Genomic DNA, 14,405 nt, shown 5'->3' with positions numbered 1-14,405 from the left:
TGACCAGAGAGTTTTGCAGGGCCTTGATTCCAGTGGAGGTGGTGACAGGTCTCATTTCATGAGCAGACCAGAACACCCCTCAATGAAACTTATCACATTCAGGCCAGGGACCAAACACTGCCCACAGCACACAAGGAGAGCCTCTGCTAGATGACTGGCCTGAAGGATAGAGCAAGCAGAACACAAAGCAGAGTGAATGCAACACACCCTGGAGAATCTCCCTGCAGTGCCAGGTCCAGGCACTAGCTGACCTCTTCTTGGTAAGGCCATTACATTCAGGAGCAGGAGATATAACTAGCTTTTTGATCACAGAAAAGCAGGAGGAGACTTAGACAAAATACAGAGGAATTTTTTCCAAATGAAGAATAAGATAAGGCAATGGCCAGAGATCTAAGAGAAACAGATATAAGTAACATGCCTGATTGAGACTATAAAGCAATGATCATAAGGAAACTCACTGGTCTTGAGAAAAGAATGAAAGACATCAGTGAGACCCTTGCCAACAGAGATAAAATAATTAAAAAAGAATGAAACAGAGATGAAGAGTGCAATAAAAAAGATTAGAAACACAAGTGATGCAATGAACAGCAGGCTAGAAGAAGCAGAGGAATGAATTAATGATCTAGAAGACAAAGTAATGGAAAGCAATGAAGCTGAATGAAAGAGAGAAAGAAGAATTATGCAAAACGAGAATAGTCTTAGGGAACTCAGTGACTCCCTCAAATGTAATAACATTTGTATTAGAGGAGTCCCAGAAGAAGAGAGAGAAAAGGGGGTAGGAAATGTATTTGAAGAAATTGAAGAAATTATAAATGGACTAAACGCTCCAAACAAAAGACATAGGGTATCAAGATGGATAAAAACAAACAAACAAAAACTAGCCAAACAAAAACAAAAACTTCCCTAAGCTGGGGAAGAAAACAGATATCCAGACCCAGGATGCACAGAGAATTCCCATCAAAATCAACAAAGGCAGACCCACATCAAGACATATTGTAATTAAACTGGGGAAATCTAGAGATAAGGAAAACAAAACTTAAAAGCAGCAATACAAAAGAAGACAGTTACTTATAAGGGAAAACCCATAAGGCTAGCAGCAGATTTTTTACCTTCTCCAAGCCAGAAGGTAGTGGCATGATATATTTAAAGTGCTGAATGAGAAAAATCTGCAGGCAAGTATATTCTATCCAGCAAGGTTAACATTTAAAATAGGAGAAATAAAGAGTTTTATAGACAAATAAAAATTAAAGGAGTTCATGAACACTAAACCAGCCCTACAAGAAATATTAAAGGGAACTCTGTGAGTGGAAAAGAAAGACAAAAAGTTACAGTTTGAAGTAGGAAATACAAAAGCAGTAAAAATTGATATTTCTATAAAAAGTCAGTTAAGGAACTCACAAAATAAAAGGATGTAAAATATGATAACATATACCTAAAACATGGGGAGGACAGGAGTAAAGAATGGGTTCAAACTTAAGTGATCATCAACTTGACATAGACTGCTATATGCAGAAGAGCTTATATACAAACCTAAGGTAAATAGCACTAATAATATGCAAAGAGTGAAGAAAAAGAAATCCAAATATATCATTAAAAACATCAACAAAACATGAAAGAGAAAAAAACAAGATCAGAGAAAATCTCCAGAAACAACCATAAAACAAATAATACAATGGCAATAAGTACATATCTATCAATAATTACTTTGACTGTAAATGTCCTAAACACTCCAAACAAAAGACATAGGGCATCAGAATGGATAAAAACAAACAAAAAAAACAAGCCAAACAAAAGCAAAAACAAAACAAAACAAAGAAAAACAAGACCCATGTGTATGCTGCCTACAAGAGACTCATTTTATTTTTTTAATTTTAAATGTTTATTTTTGAGAGAGAGAGAGACAGAGTGCACACACATGCACAAGCTGTGGGGAGGAGGAGCAGAGAGAGAGGGAGAGGGAATACCAAGCAGGATCCACACTGTCAGTGCAGAGCTCGCTGCAGGGTTCAACCTCACCAACAGTGTGATCGTGACCTGAGCCAGAATCAAGAGTCAGACACTCAACTGACTTAGCCACCCAGGAGCCCCAAAAGACTCATTTTAGACCTAAAGACACCTGCAGATTGAAAGTCAGGAGATGGAGAAATATTTATTATGCAAACAGATGTCAAAAGAAAGCCAGACAAGCAATACTTATATTGGACAAAATAGATGTTAAAACAGAAACTGTAACAAAAGATGAAGAGCACTATATAATAATAAAGAGAACAATCCAACAAGAAGGTATAACAATTGTAAATATGCATCCAACATGGGAACCCTCAAATAAATCATAAATAAATAAATAAAATAATAATAAACATAAGGAAACTAATCAAAAATAATAAAATAATAGTAGGAGAGTTTAACACCCTACATGCATCAATGGATAGATCATCTATGAAGAAAATCAACAAGGAAACAATGGCTTTGAATGAAACTGGAACACATGGACTTAACAGATATATTCAGAACATTCCATCTCCAAATAGCAGAGCACACATTCTTTTCAAGTGCACATGGAACGTTTTCCAGGATAGATTACATATTAGTCCACAAAACAAGTGGACTAATTCAACAAATTCAAAAAGAGCAAAGTCATATCATGTATCTTTTCTGACCACATGATATAAAACTAGAAATCAACCACAAGAAAAAATCTGGAAACACTACAGATACATGGAGGTTAAATAACAAGCTACTAAACAATGAATAGGCAGACCAGGAAATAAAAGAAGAAATAAAAAAGTACATGGAAACAAGTAAAAATGAAAACACAATGGTCCACAAGCTTTGGGATGCAGCAAATGCGGTTATAAGAGCAAAGTATACAGCAACACAGGCCTACCTTAGAAACAAGGTTATGTTGTTACATAACCTTAAACCTAAAGGAGCTAGAAAGAAAAGAACAAATGAAGCCTAAAGCCAACAGAAGGAAGGAAATAATAAATATTAAAGCAGAAATAACATTTAGAAACTAAGAACAAAACAAACAAAACAAACAGTAGATCAATGGAAACAGAAGCTGGTTCTTTGAAAAAATTAATACAATTGATAAACCTCTAGCCATATTTATCTAAAAGAAAAGAGAAAGGACATAAATAAATAAAATCACAAATGAGAGAGAAGAAATAACCAACATCACAGAATTACAAATAACTATAAGAAAATATTGCAAAAAACTATACACCAACAATTGGACGACCTCAAAAAAATGGATAAATTCCTAGAAACATACATTACCAAAACCAAAATAGGAAGAAATAGAAAATTTGAGCAGACCAATAACCAGCAAAGAAATTGAATCAGCAATCAAAAAACTCACAACAAAAGTCCATGGCCAGATGGCTTTATTGGCAAATTCTACCAAACTTTTAAAGAAGAGTTAACATCTATTCTTCTCAAACTATTACAAAAAATAGTAATGAAAGGAAAACTTCCAAGTTCATTTTATGAGGCCAACTTTATCCTGATACCAAAACCAGATAAAGACATCACAAAAAAGAGACCTACAGGCCAAAATCTCTGATGAACATAGATGCAAAAATCCTGAACAAAACACTAGCAAACCTAATCCAACAATACATTAAAAAAAATCATTCACCACAATCAAGTGAGATTTATTCCTGAATTGCCAGTGTGATTTAATATTCACAAGTCAGTCAATGTGATACTTTACATTAGTAAATGAAAGGATAAGAACAACATGATCATTTCAATAGATGCATAAAAAGCATTTGACAAAGTACAATATCCATTCATGATAAAAACCCCCAACAAATTAGTTTTAGAGGGAATATACCTCAGCATAAGAAAGGCCATTTGTGAAAAATCCACAGTTAACATCATCCTAAGTGAGGAACAACTGAGAGCTTTTCCTCTACAGCCAGGAACAATGTAGGGATATCCACTCTCACCCGTGTATTCAACAAAGTACTGGAAGTCCTAGCCACAGCAATCAGACAACAACAACAAAAAAGGCAGCCAAATAAGCAAGGTAGAAGTAAAACTTTCACTATGTGCAGATGACATGGTATGAGTTGATAATTATTGAAACTGAGTGATAAATTGATGGCTTTCCTATAATTTGTATATTTTTGAAACTTTACATAATAAAAGAGTAAAAAAAGAATTGGGGAATTGTGCATTTTCTAAGTCTGATATTATACAATGTAAAAACAGAATTATCAAATACTAAGGACATAATTGGAACACAAAATTTGGAAGCAAACAATGCTCACAAACAAATGCAGTCCATCATGGCCTTTTCTTTAAAAATGTAAGAACTAGTATACATTCCTACATATATATCACTATATAGCCAACTAAATCTGAATTGCAATCCAGAACAATATTTTTGGAAATATTCCAGACTTTAAGGAATCTAATGATATTGCTATAATAAGACTATCTGTATATGATGTGTACACAGACACACATAGACACGTGCACACGCGTGCACACGCGCACACACACACACACAGCTGAAATCTCATTCGTTTTTTGTCTTAGTTTCATTATCTGCAACTTATCTAATGCAATCATCCTCAACAGAAAAAGAAGAAAAAAAGAAGATGACTATCGGAAAACCTCAGTTCTTATTATTGCAGTGATTCAACTCACCTATATAATACTTTTAAGATGGGATTTGATCTTGTCACAGAAACTTACCAAACTGTGGTTCCACAAGAAGGCACAATCATTTCAGGGGTCGTGAGAAATGCCCTCCTTCCATCTCTGTATTACCCACATGTCTCTTTAAACCACTTATCACATTTGGTAATACGATGAACAGCCTTTCTCAGTACAACAGAATCTTCCCCTTGATTGGTGGGGTTCAGGACATGCTACCCCACAATATGGCACTTTGGCATATTGAATATCTTAAGCTGCAAGAGTCTGAGAGAATGGCAGAAGCTGAAAGGTCTGACTCACCCCCACCCAGCCTTCTTCCCTGAAACTGGCCATAAAATTCTCAAATGGGAAGTGCACTCCCTGTAGGAACATCCTTCTCTCCGTAGACAAAAGGACACTTAGAGGAATCCTAACAAACAGGTCTTGCTAAATCTCCCCTGAGTCACCATAGTTACCTCATACTCTTTTAACCTGTCACATTCCTCCCCTGTACTCTTCATCAAACCTAGCATGAAGTACTCAGGACTGTTTCTTTGGATCTTCATTTTCTTATAAAGGCTCTCTTGTCACATAAAACTTACATTAAATAAATTTGTATGCTTTTGTCCTGTTAGTCTGCTTTGTCAGTCTAGTTTTCAGAACCAGCGGGAGACCCTAAGAGGGTGGAGAAAACCTTTTTTCTCCCCTACAGATGATGTATCTGGCTTTCATGGAGAGGACATGATAAAGGAAAATGTACTGGAAATGTTCTGGTCTAGGCATTAACCACTCCTTTGCAAAGCAAAAGGACTAGAACAAGTAAAGACTAAAGTTTTTTTACAGGTATAATATTCTTATTCGTTCCTTTAAATTTATATTTTAACAACTTACTAAACACACTCTACCTTCTCTTTAAAGTGGGAATTCCCATCCTTTGGGGGGAAGATTTTTATTTAAAGGTTATATTCTTCAGTTAAAAATATCACAACAGCATTACTTCTTTGTTTTAAATTTGTATCGAGTTTAGTTTCACTTTGCAAAAGGCAATGATGCGCTGTATTAATTGAAGAATTCATAGAAAGAATTCAGGGAGATTCATAAAGCCTAGAGTAGATTGATGTCATTTAACAAGTTTGTACAGAAAGGTTGGCTATCTAACAAATTGTTGGTTCAAGTTGTTCAACCAGACCAGATATTCAGGAAATTTTTCATCCATTGATACCTAAGTTGAACTCACAAAGTATGTTTCCTGAAAACATGAATTTGTTTATGTAAATGAATATTCTATATGCAAAATGCAGGCAGAAATTTCCATTTAGGCATGAAATTACCTTTTTTATGTGCATAGGAACATTTTGTGAGCACAGACATGGGACCTAAAGTTTGAGCATCTGAAAGCAGTAAAAACCTCACCAACTAGCTAACTGATAAAAAAAAAAAAAAAAAAAAAAAAACATGCTACAATTTTAGGTGCATGTTCTAAGAAACTTTCAGATTGGTCCTGACTTTAGCTTTAAATGACAAAATCAAGACCTAAATCACTTATGAATGTCTTTAATTCCCCACTTAAATAGTCTCATATCTGTATCAAGCCTGATGTTAGGCAGGACAGGCTTTCCAATCTAGTCTCTTTTTCATTCTTTATGTAACTACAGCTAATATTCTTATTCCCTCCTTTGGTTCATTTGTAAATCATATAGGGTATACTTGAGAATTTAAATGGATCTTATTATTAAGTTATTCCTTTTTCTGAGCCATAATCAATTTGATTTTGATGATTGAACTAATCTTGTCCAATGATTTTCATTATCTCTTTTGTTAGCTGCTGCACCATCAATAACTTCAGGTGTATCAATCTTTTGCTGGTACATTACGATCTTCCTTACTCAGAGCAATTTTTCTTAAAATAATATCCTTTATTCTAATAAGCACATTGTGTTTTTCAAATGTCTCCAAGTTTAGAAAAAAAATGTTTTGCTAAAAAGGAACAAGGTCTATTTTCCACTGCATCTTAATAGATCTATAAGTTCATTTTCTATACATTGCCTAACATATGGTCATGTGCCTGATGAATAGCTAATATTTTACAGGTGACACTGGCTTTGTGAAAACCACATTAAAAAATATATTGCAATATTTGGGCAAAAAAGGATAAGTTTTACCGTTGCCAAAGCTGTGTTCCATTTCTACGCTAGATTACCATTTATGCATTTTATTATGCCTTAAGAAAAACTAAAACTAAAATACCTACATTAACGTTATTCTGAAATTCTCTATCAAAGAAAGAATCAAAACTAGAAGCATGCTCATATAAAAAAATATCAGAAAAATAAATGGAAAAAAACATAGGCTTGGTTTTATTTTTAATTTCTATGACCAAAACTTTTCAGAATTTTTTGGAGGGGGGTGCTGGGAGGAGTAACAAAGATATATACTTACTTATGAGGACATAGAGCAAATCTGCATATAAAATATGTAGGTTTAATGTCTGAAATGAGCAAGTTTATAATTAAAAAAATTCTCAAAATACTTCCTATGAACACTAGCTCATCAAAAACATTTTATTTTAGGCATATTTCTGGGAAAATCACAAAGATCATTCTTTTGCAATCAGAAATAATTATGAGAAACCTTTTAATAAATGTATTTTTATAACACCACTGACTATATATAATTATTATTCTTAGAGTTAAAGTAATAGAATTAATAATTCCATGATCATAATACTGATCTTTTTATATAGTAATAAAACACTGATAATCAAATGCAAAGCAAACTAGTAATAGACCCCAGCAAATTATCCGTTATACATACATTTCAAGGCATCATGGCATACTTGCTTTAACTCAAAGGAAAAAAATTTGATAAGATTTTAGTTGTATTCTAATCAGCAGGCCCCTAACTCAATTCAAGTTAACCCTCCTATTCCGGATGCCAGTAGATAATATCCTGGGATTTGCCACAGGCTGGTGAGACTGCAAACCCTATTCATTAGCATGCAGCCCGGTGGAAGAACTCAAAAAGCCTGTGCATAAAGAAGTGGAGGGACTCCTAGTTCTGCATACTGATGGCCTTGGAGGAGTCTGTGAGCCCCAGCTATCCTGGGAGCAGATCAGAAATGCATGACATTCTGAGTCTCATCCTTTATCATTGGACAACATATTTAGTTTCCATTGGAAAAATTGACAGAATTTTCCCCAACTTGTGATTTGCCTAATGGTTTACAATCATTTGCCCACGTGAAGGAACAATTAAAATAATGTTGGCCTATGTCCAAAAACTTTGCATGAGAAAAAAAGTAACAGGAAGGTGGGGGAAGTGAATTTAAAGTTGTGTCCTTAACTATGAGGAATTAGAAATTGTGTAGTAAAACATGATAAACATTTAGTTATACATGTATTAAAATGTAAACAATTTTCCTGCTGAAAAAGTACTTTCAAGTTTTCCACTTGCATTTCTCTGTACACTTAGATTGGTCAACAAACAAAAATCTTAGCCCTTCCCCTCCATTGCTGACTCACTAAGCATTCCCTTTTTTTTTATAAAAGGCAAAATCAGCTAGAAGCATTTAGATAAAACTGCCTTTAGAAACCTAAAATCCTCATTAGACAGAAAAAAATAGAAAACATTAAGATGAAAGGTTAGCCTTTTTTTTTTTAACAATGTAAGGAGAAATTTTTTTGCAGATAATTTCTGCTGCATCTTATAAGCATATTTCCTCAGTTTGAACCCAGATGACAGTGGTGACATTTTCCTTACCCTGCTCGGGTTTAAGGAAAACCCCAAAATAGATCAGCACTGAACACAGAGGACTCTGCCAAATTCCAAATCTGCAGCCCCAACAACACTCAAAATATTTTCAACATTTTACGCACAAGTAGCATGGTTACCCACTGCTTTTCAGAGCCATTTTTAAAAGCTTAATAGAGGATTATTTTGGATGAGGTCCTGCTCTAACACATTTCTGCTTCTTAGGCAAAGTCATGCTCAGGGAAGTATTACTTTATACTCTGGAATTAGGCTTAAGAAAGAATTGGGATATGCTTGCCTAATACAATTTACTACATCCTCTGGTATCTGCATTCACTAGAGATCAGGGAAGGGAGGGAGTGAATCAACATTTTGCTCTAGTTTCTATTCAACTCCTGGTTACCCCCGCAGGAGTAATCTAGAACTCTATTTTTCTCACCTTGAATCATTTCACTGCTCATTAGAAAGGTGATAACATTTGGAAGGCAAACATTATTTTCTTCAACAAGTATTTTCTGAATGCTTTGTGAGCAAATGCATTATACTAAGCTTTGTTGTAGGGATTTTACATTTTGTGAAAATATTTAAATTGCTTCCACTTGAAAAACAGCTGAGTGGTTGGAAATAGAGTGAAGCTGGGGGAAACAGGAGGCACTCTTGACCACTATTATTACATGTGCTTTGGATCCTTTTCCTAGAGCCTTTCCTTCTCCTCTCCTTCTCCTTCCCTTGCCCTTCTCTATCTCTCCTCTCCTCCTCCTCTTGTTCCCTTCTGCCATTATAAACTAATAGAAAAAGAATTAATGTCCAACACATTAGGAAAATTTGGCTCAATTGAGTAGCATAGGATTCACTGACATGAACTTTACTTTTACCAGTTATGTCTTAAATTTTGGCTAAAGCAATAACATTTCAAAATCACAAACTTGTAATTTTGAAATACATGGGTTGTTTAAAGTTTATAATTTCATTGCTTTTCCCCCCAGTTCTCTTATTGAGCAAGCCTGACTTTCAATGCACAGTTACTCTTAGTAGCTTCCTCTTCTATACCTATTAGTTAAGGGGGTTACACTTAGGCCTGCCCATAATATAATTTCTAGATGAATCTTATAATTTCTTCATTGTACTATTCCCTTTAGAAGTCATACCAATTATTTCTGATATTGTCTTTTACTTTTCTCGACCATCTACCAAATTTTAAGCTCATTGCTAACTAATGTAATTAGTTAACACATGTTTTCTTTATTTTTCTTTCTCCCATCCTATTGTCCATAATATCAGTTTCAGAGACTACAATCTGACTTTAAAGTTTCTTTTTTTTTTTTTTAATTTTTTTTTTCAACGTTTATTTATTTTTCGGACAGAGAGAGACAGAGCATGAACGGGGGAGGGGCAGAGAGAGAGGGAGACACAGAATCGGAAACAGGCTCCAGGCTCTGAGCCATCAGCCCAGAGCCTGACGCGGGGCTCGAACTCACGGACCGCAAGATCGTGACCTGGCTGAAGTCGGACGCTTAACCGACTGCGCCACCCAGGCGCCCCATGACTTTAAAGTTTCTTAACATGCTTCACTCCTATTAATTCCAGCTCCACTATTTTCCTTTTAAGTCATCTTATATCTTTTATCCTGTGTATTGGTCTAAGATTTTTCAGCTACAATTGGCATAAATCCAACTCAAATTTTATTAAAAGAAAATATTGGTTCATGGAATTGTGAAGTTATCATGGCTGGATCCTGATCAACCAAGAACCTTAGAAATCTATTTTTTGTTTTCTTTTTCCCAATTTCTTGATTATGCTGTGCTCTGTGCTATTTTCAGGCATGAGCTCCTCATATAATGACAGAGATAGTCATTTTTTTAATCTAGCTTTATAGGTCTTTTGTAGAAGATGCCCAAACAGAGATCTGTCATATATCTATCCTCTATATTCACACCAGTCAATGGAAAAAAATCAATTATTCCTGTGTGTCACCAAACAAGATAAATAATTGAGAATTAGTTGGCCTGAAATAATTCCTTCAAAAAGGAAGGCACAGTATGTTGAAGGGTATATTAGTTTTCTATAGCTCCTATGACAAGTATCACAAATTTAGCAGCTTAAAGTAATGTAAAATTATTCTCTTATAGTTTTGGAGATCAGAAGTCTGAAATGGTTTTACTGGGCTAAAATCAAGGTGTTGGTAAGACAGTATTTCCCCTGGAGGCTCTAGGGGAGAGCTGTTTCCTTGCCTTTTCCTCCACTCTTTCGCTCCTGGCTCCTTTTTCTATCTTCAAATCCACCAGCACACCATCTTCAGATCTATCTTCTCACTGAACTTTGCCTTCATCATCTCTTTCTCTGACTGATTCCCCCATCTCCTTTTTATATGGAAACCTTTTAATTACAATGGGCTTGGATTACATAATCCAAGAAAATCTCCCCATTTCAAGATCCATAACTTAATTACACACGGAATAAATGTCCTTTTTGTTATGTAAAGCAGCATATGTATAGGTTCCAGAAATTAGAACATGGGCCATGTTTTAGGACCATTTTTTTTTTTTACCTACTACAATAAGCAAACCTAGAAACACCTTAAGCCTCCTAGCAGAAGAGCAATACTCTTTGAATGGCAGTCTCACAAATGGGGATATGATTGTGTCTCCCTCAAATACATATTTTGAAAGTCTAATCTTCAACTAGATGTATTAGTGAGTGAGCCTTTGAGAGGTGATTAGGTTTAGATGAGGTCAAGAGGATAGACCCCCTATGATGAGATTAGAGTGTCCTTGCCCGGAAAGAAAGGGACTAGGGCTCTTTTAGGCTGTCTCCATGTGAGAACACAGCAAGAAGATAGCCATCTACAACCCAGGAAGTGGGCTTTCACCAAAACCTGACCATGCTGGCATCTTGATTTTGGACTTCCAGCCTCCAGAACTGTGAAAAATAAGTGTCTGTTGTTTAATATACCCAGCCTGAGGTATTTGTTATGGGACCCTGAACTGACTAAATTGGAATAGAACACATTCCTAAAGGGGTGCCTGGGTCTACTGTAGGTTAAGCCTCCAACTTTGGCTCAGGTCATGATCTCATGGTTCATGAAATTGAGCCCTTCATTGGACTCTGCACTGACAGTGTGAAGCCTGATTGGGATTCTCTCCCTCCCTCTCTCTCTCTCTCTCTCCCCCTCTCTTACTTGTACAGTGCTCTCTCTCTCTCTCTCTCAAAACAAATAAATAAACCTTAAAAGAAGAGAACACTTTTCTAAAGGAACAGAAGGATTTCCAGAAGAAACTCAGCCAGCTTCAGATATGTTTTTTTATAATATTATTAGCCTTTAGTTGCCTGACATTATCTGGTATACTCAGTAAATAATCTGAAGGTCTCAACATTACTCATAAACTCTCACTCTTAATAGATGACTTTACTTTCTAAATCAAAGCTATATGCTATCAGAGCTTTATCAATATCAGTTGCTCTATTCATTTACCTTTATTTAAAAAAAAATAATGTTTATTTATTTTTGAGAGACAGAGCATGAGTGGAGGATGGGCAGAGAGAGAGGGAGACACAGAATCCTAAACAGGCTCCAGGATCCAAGCTGTCAGCACAGAGTCTGATGTGGGGCTCGCACTCACAAACTCCAAGATCATGTATGACCCGAGCCAAAGTTGGATGCTCAACCTACTGAGCCACCCAGGTGTCCCTCACTTTCAATTTTTTTTTGTTACTGTCTACATTCATTTCTATTGTATCAACTGAAACTAATAAATAATTAATAAATGATTCCCAAATCTTTATCTCTTTCCCAGATCCCTCTACCATGCTTTACTTTCAATCTTTCTTTGATGGGCATTTTTGCCTGAATGTCTCACTGGGATCCTTAAATCTTCATTTCAACGTCAAATTCATTTTCTTTCTTCTCAACTCTTTCATTCATGGATTTTGCTATTAATGACACCATCCTCATCAAAGTTGGAACCCTGGAGTCATCTTTGTCTTCTCCCCTTTTTGTTTCATTTCTAATCAGTTGCTAAAATTCAATACAGTCTATCTCCTAACTGCATGAATCTGTGTTTTATTTCTCCTTATCTCTCATTTGAACCACTACAGCAAATTTGTTGCTTCCATGTTGTCTCCCTCAAAGTTTTCCCAATAAATATTTCTAAAATGAGTTTATGATATTTTTTAGCATCTCAAAATTTTTCAAGTGTTCCTCAGTGCATTGAGAATTAAGTAATGATCCTTTACACTTGCATAATAAGGTTTTATAATTAACAAAGCACTTTGCATCCATTATCATGTTTTTTGTTACAAAAACAGTCTTGTAAAATATTTTAGTTTTTATTATGATCGAGGAAACTGAGATATGCAGAGGTGGAATTTTGTAATAGACTTATTTGGTAAGTAAGTGACATAGATTTATGTCATACCTATTGTACTCAAATCTACTCTTTTTTTTTTGAGACAAAGAAACTCTTCTCATTTGGCCATTCAGTGTTTTCTATTGGAAAGACATAAGCACACCCTTTAATAAAATTCTACTACCTAAACCTCTCAATTTTGAGTCATTATAATGTTATTTCTTTGTTAAGTCTCCATCCTTTCCCTTTTGTTAACCTATACATTCCTCTAATTCTTCATGAAATCTAGATATTGATTCAATCTGATCTCTTTCTTGTGCTTTCTTTCTCTGTGTGTGTGTGTGTGTGTGTGTGTGTGTGTGTGTGTTTGTGTGTGTAGGTGTGTATTTTTATTTTGCCCTTAAGCATTTGAAGCAATGATTAGTACAGACAGGACCTTTTGTATGTGAACCACTTAGGACAGAATGTTAAAATATTTTATTCCTTTCTAGAACATGCTTAAAAGAGCATGAGAATTCGTATGTTGGTTTTGACTCCAGCTTTCTGTCTTTAGCAGAAGAAAAATAAGATGTATATTCTCACACTTGTTAAACACAGTAAAGAAAACTTTATCAGGACTATTTGCAGTAGGTGTTTATCACAATAGGGGAGAGAGAAGGGCCTTAACTCCAAAAACAGAAAGACAGATGGGGATTAATAGTCAATAAGAAGAATGAGGGGGTCAGTGGATGAAAAAATTGCCAAAAGGAGATGATACAGGTAGGGAGATTACTGCTAAATTGACCTAATAGGAGTCTTGCTGAAGGCAGATGAAGATTGTCCAGATATCAAGAGTTGGGGATTTTCAATAAACTGACGTAGCAGGATTTTTGCTACAGCTAGATTAGGCAGACCAGTGACAGGGCCCAAGGATGAGGCAGTATTACAGAGTGCTCAGAGGAGGCTGCCTAATGTTGGTCAAGGAGAGAGTCTTCTTCACATTGTAGGAAGCTTAGGAGAGAAACAATGGTTTTCTTCCCCTAAACAGTCATATTTCCCATTATAGATTCATAACTAATAATGTTTGCTGAACGTCTTACAGTCTGTTTATAGTTTTATTTCATCTTATTCTCAGGAGGTGTTAACAGTTTAATGAGAGACTACCTCTCAGAAGTTGTCAAGGGATAGAGATTAGATATCCTAGGCTTGGAAATGTGTTCTATGCATAGTGTCCATACTTTCCTTAATATTAACTACACTCCTTCTCCCAGAGTTTGCCTTTCACAACTGAGAAATAGTCACCTAATTTACCTCCATATTCCCTTTTGCTGCATTGTTTTTGCAACCTTTCTTTGGACTTTTTCTATTTCAATTTTAGCTATATCACACTGTGACAATTAAAGCTGTAAACATTTTTCCAGATGGCAAAGCATCAAAACAGTTTCAAAGTTTGAGATAATATCTTATATGTTCTTTTTAATATGACATATGCTAATGTTTGATATTTTAGTTGTGTTCTTGATCAAGTGAAATTTTAAGCTTTTAAGACTGAGGTGATAGCTTGCAGCTGATAATTATAATACAGATTATTTTCTCATTCACTGCTTCCCCATACAACCACTTGTATATGCACTCAAAATTTGGTGAAAATTTGGTCTAGCCTACTGTAGTAAATTA

This window comes from Lynx canadensis, chromosome C2 (genome assembly GCF_007474595.2).
Source record: "Lynx canadensis isolate LIC74 chromosome C2, mLynCan4.pri.v2, whole genome shotgun sequence".
NCBI lineage: Eukaryota > Metazoa > Chordata > Mammalia > Carnivora > Felidae > Lynx > Lynx canadensis.
The sequence above is the reverse complement of the archived record's forward strand: the minus strand, read 5'-3'. Positions refer to the sequence as shown.